Source organism: Arvicola amphibius, chromosome 9 (assembly GCF_903992535.2).
Source record: "Arvicola amphibius chromosome 9, mArvAmp1.2, whole genome shotgun sequence".
Taxonomy (NCBI): domain Eukaryota; kingdom Metazoa; phylum Chordata; class Mammalia; order Rodentia; family Cricetidae; genus Arvicola; species Arvicola amphibius.
In genome coordinates this window covers 26502507-26515353 of record NC_052055.2, presented here as the reverse complement: position 1 = coordinate 26515353, position 12847 = coordinate 26502507, and the positions used below count along the sequence as shown (strand labels likewise).

At 42.1% G+C, this 12847-nt stretch overlaps 1 protein-coding gene across 2 annotated transcripts in view; it reads right to left on the bottom strand.

The window, feature by feature from the left end:
- The window catches only part of Phf20l1 (PHD finger protein 20 like 1), a 65736-nt gene extending 65251 nt beyond the window's left edge, over positions 1–485 (bottom strand). For both annotated transcript variants that reach the window (XM_038342707.2, XM_038342706.1), the window contains exon 1: positions 223–485. The gene's annotated coding sequence lies outside the window, so the exon portion shown is untranslated. The remainder of the gene's footprint in view (positions 1–222) is intronic.
- Positions 486–12847: the final 12362 nt, after the last annotated feature.

Below are 12847 nucleotides of genomic sequence, written 5' to 3'. Positions count from 1 at the left end.
GGCAAGGGGAGCCAGGAAAGGCCGCGGCGCGGCTGGCCCGGAGCCCGGGAGCTGCAGGTTGACAGCCGACTACCCGGCAAGGGAAAGAAGGCGGGGGAGAGCGGCGGCGCGCAGACAATAGGGCCGGCGGGTGGCAGGGAGCCGGGTGCCGGCCGAAAGCGACGAGGGCGCGAGTGCGGCCCGGGGACCCGGCAGCCTCCAGGCCCCGCCGCCGCCTCTTACCGACTCGGCCTCCTCTCCGCACAGCAACCGGGCCGTCCGGGGCCGAGCCGGGGTGCGTCAAGGCAGCCAGCGCGGGCCTCGTCCGCGTCTGCTCGGGCAGCGGCCGGGTAGGGAGCAGGAGCCGAGCGAGCCGGGCCCGCGGCGCCGCGTCCACCTGAGGAAACGCGGGGAGGGAGCCGGGTCCGAGCCCTCAAGCCCGCTCGGGGGCCGCTACCATCGCCGCCTTCGCCGCCGCCACCGCCGCCGCCGCCGGCCAGCCCTGACGCGACGCCGGCCGGGGACGTCAGCCGCCCGCGACGCACCGGAAGTGGGCTGGGCTTCGTCACGTGACCTGCGAGGGCCGGGCTCACGCGGCGCAGCCGATTGGAGGACAGCTCTGGGGGCGGGGCTTCGGTCCGGACTGGGCACCTAGGGAGTAAAGGGACTTGAGCTCTGGATTCCCCTTAGTGCTGGGAAGAGGATGAAGGCCTTTCAGGATGTCGGTTTTCGTCTTATCTCTCTAGCTGACACATTGGGCAAACGAATGCACCACAAACTTTCCTTGAGATCTGTTTTAGCCTACATTAACGACAGACACAATGATCTCTATTACAAAATCAGAGTGTCTCTTGAATGAATTCTTTATTACTGACGCTATTCTATAAAAATAACATGTAATAATCCCAACCGCACAATTATACTGCTCTCCAACCTCAGAACTTCTTACTAAACAACTAAGAGACATTCCTAAGAAGTGGAGCGCAGCTATAGAGCCTGTAGCTACCATGACGTGACTTCCACGAGTCTATACAACTAATGATAGAGGGACTACCTTTACTGGGTAACTATCATGCCCCAGAGTCTGTCTGTATTAAACACAAGAGTCCCTGTCCCAGCTTTGAGAAAACCCAAAAGTGATCACCCACAAAATACTACTGAGAGGAAACATCTCTTTTTTTTCTCTCTCTCTCCAATCTTATCACTCTGCCTCCCACGTTTTTAAAGTGCGTCATTGCATACAAATGGCACTTATATTTATCTTGCTTCATCGTGTACAGAGAAAATAGCAAAGTAACTCCAAGTTTCAATGATACTGAGATTTTGTAAATTAAGCAGCATACTCATATTCAACATTTTATTCAAAAGACATTCATTCAAAGATATGTTTCTAATAGCTGCAGTGTTATACTGAGATTAGTGATGCTATAAACAATGTAAATAAGACAGTTGATAGATGATAGATCCAGTTTTTCTTTTGAATGTCTCATACATTTCCTCCATGATTGTCATTAGTCCAAATGAGCTAAATATTTCTAGAATCTTTCTTTTGCCACAGGCAGAATTATACTTTCTAGTTTTCTTAGTAATATGCTTGCTCATTTAATTTGCTATAAACTTAAAATATAAGCAATATTTATCACAGGTACTGGCAATGTATGGTGTCAGTCCAACAAATTTTCTATGCCTCAAACTGTGGCTTACAATGTTTGCAACAACTGCTGTTTTAGCAACACATGTCCTTGATACATCAGGATGAGCCCAAGAAACACACATCATCTACAACAACCATGCAATTATAAACAAGAATTTAAACATAAAAATGTACAATGTTGAGAGGGTGTGTGTGTGTGTGTGTGTGTGTGTGTGTATGTGTATTATTTATTACTAAGACTAACCCTTCAAAACTAAAGGAATCTTGGAGGAAGAATCAACTTCTCACTAAATGGGATGAAAATATTAGAATTTAATGAGCTTAGTCTTCTTTGTGGCAAAAGGTCTGGCTTTAAATGCTAATTAAACTATATTGCTTTAAAAATTTGTTTGCAAAGATGGTAGCAGTGTTCATAATAAGGAAAGATTTCTACACATCACATCAGTGTCAGTACCACTAAAGTTTCTGACTTTCAACCTACACCTAAATCTTCCTGAAACCTGGCAGAAACCCCACTGATCTGTAAACCAGTAAATTTCTAAATAAATATTTATGCATATATACATGAATACATATATTTACATGAGTATATATATTCTTTACTATGTTGAGTGTCTACCAAACCAATTCCCCTAAAGAATGATAATCTTTATATTTCAGCTGGAGTCCCTCCGATAATACTGAGTAGAAGAAAAATGGAAAGGACTGCCTCCTTATACTTGCAAGGAACTCTGAACAAACTCAGTGGGCAACACACAGAACAGAGATGTGAAAGTGGAATGGAGACTTGCTGAGAAGAGAGTTCTAGTGAGCTAAGGGATAAGGAAGGGTAATGGAGTGTGAACATAACAAAAACTTATGCTGTAAGTATATAAAATTATCAAAATAGAAAAAAAAATTAGTGGTCCTGAAGTCTAATGTAAATTGGTGCCTTGAGTGGCTTATGTTCCTATGGAGTTAATACCTGCCCTCAGGTTGCATGTTGAAAATGAGGGTGTCATGTGTAGCTGTCACTAAGTTGCAATAGGAAATCTTTAGTACTCAACAAAAAGGCACCAGGTCCGCTAAAAAGTCTGAAGTGCACAACATAGCTCTTTAGCTTGAAGAATTAACCCCACGTCATGCATGACATCTGAATGTCCATCTAGATACTAATATGAATGAAAAAAGACTTGTTAAAAATTGAACATGCCTAAAACTGAGTCTCATGTGTAAACTCAAAGTAAGTTTGGAGGGATATTCAGTTTCCAGAGAATGAAGCTACTATGTTAGGTAGGAAAATTGTGCACTTTTTCTACCCATCAACAGGAGGCACTGCTAGGGCAATCCTGTATCCATATGTATTTGTATCTATTGCAGTCAAGAGGCATTCAACTGAGATGTAAACACTTGAGTACTACATTGTATCTTTTTGTAAATAAGGACTGAAAATAGTGCATTGAGCTATTTTATTGTACATTATTTCTACACTTGATCTTTTGGTTATCTTTGTGTCATTGTCTTAGGGTTTTATTGCTATGAAGAGATACCATGACCACAGCAACTCTTATAAAGAAAAAACATTTAATTGGGGCTGGTTTACAATTAAGAGATTTAGTCCATTACTGTCATGGCAGGAGACATGATAGCAGGCAGGCATGCATGGTGCTGGAAACCCTAACCCTATGCCTAATCTAAAAGGTAGGTGAGAGTTCTATATCTGGATGGGCAGGCAGAATGAAGAGAGAGTACCACTGAGACTGGCTTTGGATTCTGAAACTCTGAAACCCAGCCCCTGTGATACACTTCTTCTAACAAGGACAAAACTACTCCAACAGGACCACACCTCCCAATGGTGTGACTCCCTATGATCCTATTTGTGGCTATTTTAACTAAAACCATCACGGTTATATTGACATTTTGGGAGTGTGTGAGGAATAACTTAATTATAGTAGATTAGTACATAATCTACTCTAAAATGGAGGCATAAACTAACAAAAATTTCTCCTAGCTCTAGGCACATGATTCAGTGGTTAAGGTTCTTTCCATGCAAGTAAAAGAACTAGGGTTGGTATCCCCATAACCCAAGTAAATGCTAAGCCAGTGTACAGACACATGCAAGTAAAAGAACTAGGGTTTGTATCCCCATAACCCAAGTAAATGCTAAGCTGGTGTACAAACATGGTGGTACTCAGATGGCAGAGACGGGGATCCTTGGTGCAAGCTAGATTAGTTGTAATGTTAAACTCTGTGTCCAATTTAGAGACCATCCCTCATGACTAAGCTGGAGAGTTACCAAAGAAGACTCTTACCATCAACCTTGGACCTCTACAAGCACACACATCCACATGCACCTACACTCTTGAAAAATTACACACATACACACGAGGCAGGGGAGAAAGAAAAAGAGAGAAAGGAAGGAAGGAAAAAAGGAAGAAAGGGAGGGAGTGAAGGAGGAAGGGAAGAAGGAAGGAAGGATGAAGAAAGGATGGAAGAGAGAGACAGAGAGAGAGAGAGAGAGAGAGAGAGAGAGAGAGAGAGAGACGATCTCACACATTGCATCCCCTCATTGTCATACAGAGTCTGAATTTAAGATCAGGGCATTGACACAGGGAAGAGAAGACTCTAAGAGTATCTCCCAGCCATGTAACTGAGCCATATATTCCTGCCTCCTCTCTATTCTCCCCACTCAGCAGACCCTCTTCCAGATGGTGGATGTAAGCCATCAGTCACTCCAACTCCAAATATAGAAAGAAAGGCCTTACAGCTGTGTTTGGGCAGAACCAAACAAGCAACGGGAAAAGTATCTTGAAACAACACTTGTAAAGCAGGAATCATTGATCTAAATTCCTCCAGCGCTAGAAATATGAATGTGGAACCGTAATGCTTGCTGCAGTATTTAACAACTGAGTATATATGTAACTTATAGTAGGGAAAAGTCATTGCTAAATAGAAGCCATCCTCAGAAATACAAGACAGATATTTTTCTGTTTATCTAATATTTGTAATTAGCTTCATCAAAGACATAATAATTCAAGAGTATTCATTAATGGACTAGTTTAATGAAGAACCGCTGCTGCAATAGTCAGCACTGGCAAATATTCTCATTCTACCATATTTGAAAATGGTGCTAATGTAACTTTCTTCAGCTGAATAAAAGCTCGCACGTCTTATTCTCTGACTATACCCAGTTATCAGGCTGTTCAGAATGTATCAATTACAGACAAACCTCCAAGCCAGCAGCAAACTGGCAGACATCTCTCCAGATGTTACTAGAGCTTTCTATTCACATAGCTAAAGAACCAATACTGGCTATAGCATAATACTTGGATGTCAGATGATATCATTATATATATATATATATATATAATGTACATGTATGTATAAGTTAATATAAGTACATATTTATGAAATGTTTATGTGCTACTCATGTGCACTTGAGTTTCTGCAATTTTAAAGACTTTCTACTTTGGTAGAAGTATTTTAAGATATCACAGTTCTTACTTCTAAAAGTATATATATATATATATATATATATATATATATATGTATATATGTGTGTGTGTATACAGATATGTGTGCATCTATGTGTGAACATGCCCACGTGCAGGTGTATGTATGCCGTGAGAGAGACAATGTGTTGCAGTGTGCCATTTGTTCAGAAGCAAGAATGGCCTGCATTTATCCTGCAACCCTGGACACTTTTGAAAGTGGAAGGAAGTGCTAGTTATTAATAATTATTTTAGAGCAACAGATGTACCCCTGGTAGCCACAGACAAACATACAAAATCATGCCATATACAGCAAGAGAAAGTGCTAATAATAAGGTCAGGGCCAGGCAGTGGGGATGAAAATCTTTAATCCAGCACTCAGGAGGCAGAGGCAGGTGAGTTCAAGGCCAGCCTGGTCTACAGAGCTAGTTTGGGGACAGTTAGAACTGTTACACAGAGAAACCCTGTCTTGAAATATGCAGAGAGGAGAAAAGTTGGGGGGGGGGGCAGAAGGAGGAGGAGGAGAAGGAAGATGAAGAAGAAGAAGAAGAAGAAGAAGAAGAAGAAGAAGAAGAAGAAGAAGAAGAAGAAGAAGAAGAAGAAGAAGAAGGAAGAAGGAAGAAGAAGAAGAAGAAGAAGAAGAAGAAGAAGAAGAAGAAGAAGAAGAAGAAGAAGAAGAAGAAGAAGAAGAAAAGGGTGTCTTATTTAAAACAATATTTGATTGACTTGGGAATCCTTCTTGAGGCCTCATAACATGATCTCCTTTGCCATACTAAGAAAGAAGAAGGGCTCTTTTCTTTTAGCTGCTGTGGTGGCAGATGGTACCTTCTCTGATTTTTCTTATTCGCTGGTATCACTTTGACTCTCCATAATAGCATCTCTCAAGTTTTACCCCCACCAACTCATCTGTATTAGACTTCCCTGGGTTGTTTGCTAAAATGCAAACACCTAGGCTCTAATTCTTATTTGAGTTTGGGGATGATGTCTTAATAAACCACACTATGGGCCTTTTCTGAACAAAATTATTAGATCCAAAGGGGGTGAGGACTTATTTGTTTGATTGTGATTAATGGAGAAGACCTGGTTCACGAGAACTTGCTGAGCAAACATTAGGATCTGAGTTCAAATCCCAATCACCTGTATAAACAACAACAACAACAAATCTAGTCTTGGCCATGATTAGGCCTGTAACTCCAATGTTGTGTGGCAAAGACAAGAGAGTAATTTGGGGCTCTGACTGCCAGTCTAACTCAAGATTTAGTGAGAGACTCTACACATGTGGAGTAAACTGGAAACTTAAAGCAAACCCTATATCTTCCAGTGGCCTCTGAGGGCAACACACATACACACATGCATACGCACATGCACACACCACACAGGAAAGTTGAATGGAAACAGTCTTAAGCACAAAGAGAACTTACTAAACTGGAGAATTAGTATGAGATAAGGATATGTCTTCCTTCTAGATCAGTTTGACCTAACATCCTGCACTCTACTTCTGAGGCTGGTTTGAGTCCTTAGCATCAATATTTTGGTCCCTAACAGCTTCAGTTTTCTCGTTGAAATACTCTGGAACAGCCGGGCGGTGGTGGCGCACGCCTTTAATCCCAGCACTCGGGAGGCAGAGGCAGGCGGATCTCTGAGTTCGAGGCCAGCCTGGTCTACAAGAGCTAGTTCCAGGACAGGCTCTAGAAACTACAGGGAAACCCTGTCTCGAAAAACCAAAAAAAAAAAAAAAAAAAAAAAAAAAAAAAAAAAAAAAAAAAAAAAAAAAAAAAAGAAATACTCTGGAACAAAAAGACAAGTTTTAGAAGCCATTCTTTCACTGACCTAAATCACGTTCAGCTCTGACTCAAGAGTGGTACCCATGAGTGTGGCTTGTCCTGATCGGATAGAAATCCAAATCCCTGCATGTAAAAGTCAAAACTGTCCCAAACCCTACCAGCTGATGGATGGAAGTGAGTGGGAACTTTAAAGGAAAGCAGGGATGCTTCCTCTGAAAGGAAAAGTGAGAGCTGGCAACAAAAATAACTAATATTCAGCTCAAATGGTGTAGACTAATTGTAGCTCCAAATTACAGTTTACAGCCATCCTCCACAGCTGAGCATGTACTTCCTGGGTTGCAAAATTAGAAAATCAAGTCCAACGAAGGACAAATCCAGGGAGAGACTGGTCTGAACTGGTTCCAGAGTCCTTGAGTGTTCGCTTTTCCAGCCACTGTACAACTTAGGGATACATTGTTGGGGATTGTTGCAACTTCAGGGAAGAGACTGAGTAGCAGAACACAGCAGTCATACAAACTAACAGCCACCAACACTGTCCCTTTCAATAAGTGTATTCTTTGATTTAACTTACTGAATTTTTAATTCGGGATTTAAAAACCTACCAACTATTGTTTGGTGCAGAAGTAGGTATACATGTTCTGTAAGATGAGACTCAAATGGTTGGCCTTAGTTGTTTGAGTTAGGTAATTTTGTATATACAAAATGAATACAAAATTATCAGGGTAGGGGAGTCCCTCAATGGTGGAAATTGAAGAATACTCTCCTACCCTGTGTTCCATCCTTCAGTATCTTAAAAATAAATAAGTAAACAAATTGGGTCAGAAAAAGATAAAGCAAGGTCTCTAGGTGATAGCTTCTGTCCTTGAAACATGCTCAGTCTAGTGACATCTTCAAATGCAATGGACAGCCGGGGGTTTGCAGTCCTTCCTTCATCATTCCCTTACTTAATCACTTAAAAGTTTATGCCTCACATAAAGGAGGCAGATTAAACACTCAAAGTGTATGTTTATTCAAGAGACCTGGAAGTTCTAGAAAAAAAAATGCTAACCAATTTGGTTCTTGGAACTATCATTGGTCTGCAGTTGGCCGTCTTCTCATTGCTTCCTTCACAGAGTGGCAAGAAGTCATTTCTGCCTCTTCTAAAGAAGAAATATCATTCATGAAGGCCCTGCTTTCATGACCCACGTAAATTCAACGGCCTCACCTCTAGACACCATCGCATGGAGGATTAGCACTTTAATACGAGAACTTAGGGAATATATCTATTTAGGTCATCGCAGTCTTCAGGGTGTTTGTTTGTGTTTGCATTAGACTTCCCTTCTCTAGTGCTAAAATGTGAGTGACTTAAAGTAAGGGCGAAGGAAGCAAAAAAGAAAGAAAAAGAGGTTTCTATACTAAAGTGACTTTCTGCGATGGAAGACGGCTACAGAAACAAACACGATGTGAGGCCAAAGATAAAGCATCATGAAGTAAAGGAATTGTAGGAATCCACGCATTCTTCCTGGGGAGATCAGGAAAGAGTGCATGAAGAGAAGGGGCCAGACTTTTAACTAGGATTTGAAGGATAAGTAACCTTCACATAACAGCTCTATGCAAAATGCAACAATTTATTTTAAATTTATTTTATGAGTATAAGAGTGTTTGGCCTATATTTATGTCTGTTCACTGTGTGTGTGCTTGGTACCCTCAAATATCAGAGAAGGCATAAGATTCCCTGGCACTGCTATTACAGATGGTTGTGAACTGCTGTGTGGGTGCTGGGAGATAAACCAAGGTCCTCTAAATAAGCAACAGGCGGTCTTAACTGCTGAGCCATCTCCCCAGTCATCTCCTACAAACTGTAATTATTAGTCCCTTATAGCTCTTCATAAGTGTGAGTCAGTACCAACAGAATTTTGACTCTATTTCCTTTTCTTTCACACAGGCATTTATTAAATATCTCCAATGTTCCAAGAACCCAAGAACAGTGCAAGGCTTAAGTGTGTCTTGGGTGGGGGTCAAGTCACATGGCTTTGCCAGTCCATGGACCTAAACATCCTTCTGTAGAGGTCAGAGCCAAAAATACTGCTCTCTACCTTCCCAGCTTAAAACAGGGTATCACACTGAACTAGAGGCTCATAGGTTTGGTTAGGCTGGCTAGGTCAGAAGCCTTGGGGATCCACCCATACAACCCATCTGGCTTTTGATATAGGTCCTGCGAATTCAAACTCAGGTCCTTATACTTGCAGAACAAGAGCTGTGACGTATTAAGTCATATCTCCAGCCTCCAATTCCTGGCCATAAGACATTTAATAGTGAACAGGTCATTTGCACTGACTACAAGGGTGAGCATGAGGGAACACACAGTCATGTAAACTTGGCCACTTGAAATTTGCCTTGCTGTTTGCCCTCTTGTCATACATCCCCAGCTAGTTGTAAAACCCTAGTGGATGTTGAGATAGAGGAGGTTATTCTCTGTGGAAAGGGTTAGGGGAGGATGAGCCCAGAGGGTATATCAGCATCAGCATTGCTACCCTCCCGGCTTGCTGGCTTCCCCTTATATGATTCTGAGGCAACATCTCCTGTGGTCAGCTACTGGACTTCCTCTCTAGTGACTTGGCAAAAGATTCTACAGAAACAACTTTACCCTAATAAGGGCAAGTATTCTTTGTTTTTCTTTTCTTGTTTTAGGACTAGCCGTATCTTAAAGATCATAGAAAATTGTAATGCTAAAGAAAATCAATCTATTGGCTTGTTCCATGCTATTGCTTGTTTCAGTAGCAATCTCAACCAATAAAGTGTATCAGAGGCAGGGATTTGGAATAAGGTTAGAAATTAGGTTAGGTCTGATATGGAGCCAGCAGTTTAGAAAGTAGATATGTCTCTGGTTGGTTTTTCTTCATGTTAATGGGGATTGCAAACCTGTTTCATGGAGCTGTAATGAGAATTGAATGGAGAGAACAAGACTCACATACTTCCTAAACAATAAACAATGTCCGTATGCCAGAGGCTTCCCATTGGTCCTCCCACCTTTCTCAGTGGTCCGTTTACCTGAGGGTAGCTCTACCTCCATTCATTACATGCTCATGAAAATACACATTTTCTGAAAAATATTTAGATATTTTACATACACCCTCATGCTTTCCGCTGGGGACCATGGAGAACAATCAGAATCTATTGCTGCCTCCTAGAGCTACATGTTTGCAAGGACTTACACTAGGGTTTTACAACTAGCTGATGGTTTTCCTCATCTACTCTCCCTCTCTCTCTTTCTCCCTCTTGTTACCTTTCTCTTTTGAAAACACTCATGTTCTTCAAATATGAATTTTCAAAAGAAATTCAAGTTTCAGGGAAATAGATAAATCCTGAAAGATTCATTAGGAACAAATATAGACAAAATTTAATCCAAAAGCAAATACTAAATGTGCTGAAATGAGTTTAACCACATAAAAGTGATAGATTGCCGAACTCAGAAGGCTCCACTAGAGAATTCATATTGTGTCCCTATCTGGACAAGAAAGACCATAGCTTTTATACAGGGATTAAAGTTGGAATTCGCTTTAATTGCCTCGCAATCTACCCAGCCTGACCATTTTTCTTATTTGCCTTTTCCTACTGTGTAACTTCCAACTGTATCATTATCACATCTTCCCTATACTCATGTGAATAATCTCCACCCTTACTTCCACGATCCTCAGAAGGTAGAAGAATACCCTTGGTGGTATTCATGTCCTACAATATGGTGACAGTTTGGGCAGTCATTATGATCTACCTAGTCTTCATCAAACTTCAGACTTTGAAGACAGTGTGGTGGTTTTGGATAAGAATGCTCCCCCAGCTCATATATCCAAATACTTAGTCACCAAGGAGTGTCACTATGAAAGAATTTAAAGGATTAAGAGTCGTGGCCTTGTTGGATGAAATACATCACGGGAAGTGGGCTTTGCGGTTATCAAAGCCCAAGACAGGCCCAGAGTTACCAGCTCTCAGCCTGAGGATGAGGATACAGCACTCATCTCCTGCCTCAGTGCCGTGTTGCTGCCATGCTCCCTGCCAAGATGCCCATGAACTAAGCCTCTGAAACTGCAAGCAAGCCCCCAGTTAAGTTCTTTCTTTCGTAAGAGTGGCCTTCATCATGGTGTCTCTTCAATAGCCAAAGAACAGTGACTAAGACGGCGTCCATGACTTAATCCAGTGACACTTGGTGGGAATCCAAGAAGCAAGTCACATATTTGGGCCTAAGCCCAGCATGTCAGCAATTAAGAACAAAGACAGAAACAAGTCTAAAATGAACTATAGGTAGTGACATGAACGTAAAGAATGTGATGAAATAAAATGGAAGAAATATGCCAACTGTGTTTTTGATGTAAAACATAACCAGAGAGGTGCTAAGGTACAAGAAGATTATGAGAAAGAACCCACAGACTCAGAGCTTCTTGTCATTTTCCAACTTCAGCAAGTCTGTTGGGAGAATTTGGCAGGCCCATGGAAAGCTCATTTTCTTAACTTTTGGGTGTAGATAATGAGTTCTATGGAAATAAAAGCTTTTAACATCCAGAGCAAGACACCCAAACCAGTTGCCTGAGGTGCTGTCTGCATTGCTAGAACATGCCCTGTACTGAGCACTTTTGTTCTTAAAAACTTAGTAAGGCGGTGGCTCACGCCTTTAATCCCAGCACTCGGGAGGCAGAGGCAGGCGGATCTCTGTGAGTTTGAGACCAGCCTGGTCTACAAGAGCTAGTTTCAGGACAGGCTCCAAAGCTACAGAGAAACCCTGTCTCGAAAAACCAAAAAAAAAACTTAGTAGCTGGGCAGCTGCGCGTAGCTGCGGAGACTACTCGCGGAACACGTGTGACCAGGGCGGCGGCTGAACAGGCTGTGCAGCGGCGGCCTCTCCGAGAGGAAGATGGAAAAGAGAGAGAGCTCAGGCTGGAGGCTGAAGATCAGCCTGCCTCAGCTGGATGGGGAGGGAATGGGCGTGGCTTGTCTCTTAAAGGGACAGGGACCAAAACCATAACAAGCACATTGATCACTCTCAAGATCCAGGGCTTTCATATGGGAACATCAGACCTCCTAGTCTCGGAGTTCCATGATCTCGCCCTGTCCATCCATCAGTCCTCTTTCTAGAGTCTTGGTGGAGTTTATTCTGCATGGTTCTTGTTGGGCAGAGAATCCAAGATTGTTCCATGGCCTCCATATCAAGAGGGATCACATTGGGGAAGAGGTCACTGTGAGAGTCTAGATTTGAATTCTGCCATCATGATGGATTTGTGTCTTGCATGTCCTCTGGGGAGAAATGAATACACCATGCTTGAAAGTCAAGGGTGGAGAATGTATGTATCTCTGACCAAAGCCTAGGACTATAGTAAATTAGAGATTATTTTAGTAATACCCTCCTCCTCCAGCTATCTGCTCTTTGTCTTGTCCATTACTCTGACTGTGATGATTCCTTTGGTAAAATCAACTTTTTACACTTTGGAGACATTGAGCTTGGCCGTTCAGGTTGCTTCAACTCACGCATGGCATACGAGTGGAATTTCAAGCGCCTGTTGCACAAAAGAGCTTTGCAAGTCATTATGTGTGTCTGTAAACTCTCTTGTTCTTTTCACTATGCATTAAAATGAGGATGTCTGTGCCGGGGAGGTGGATCATCAGTTAAGAGCTCGTGTGTTTTTTTTTTTTCAGAGAACCTGTGTTGAGTTCCCAGAACCCATGTAGTAGCAACAAACAAACATTTGTAACTCCAGTTTCAAAGAATCCAATGTCCTCTTCTATGTCCCTTGGTCACTGAATGCACACAGTGCACTTTCACACATACAGGAAAAACACTCATACACATGAAATAAAATAGAAGACCTCTCTGAAAATAGAATTTTGAATAAAGGGAGATGTCCATCATGGAGCTGATACTCCAGTCTTTGATACTAAAACAAGGGTGGCCTAGGGCTAGGGATTTAACTCTAAGTAGAGTACTGGCCTAG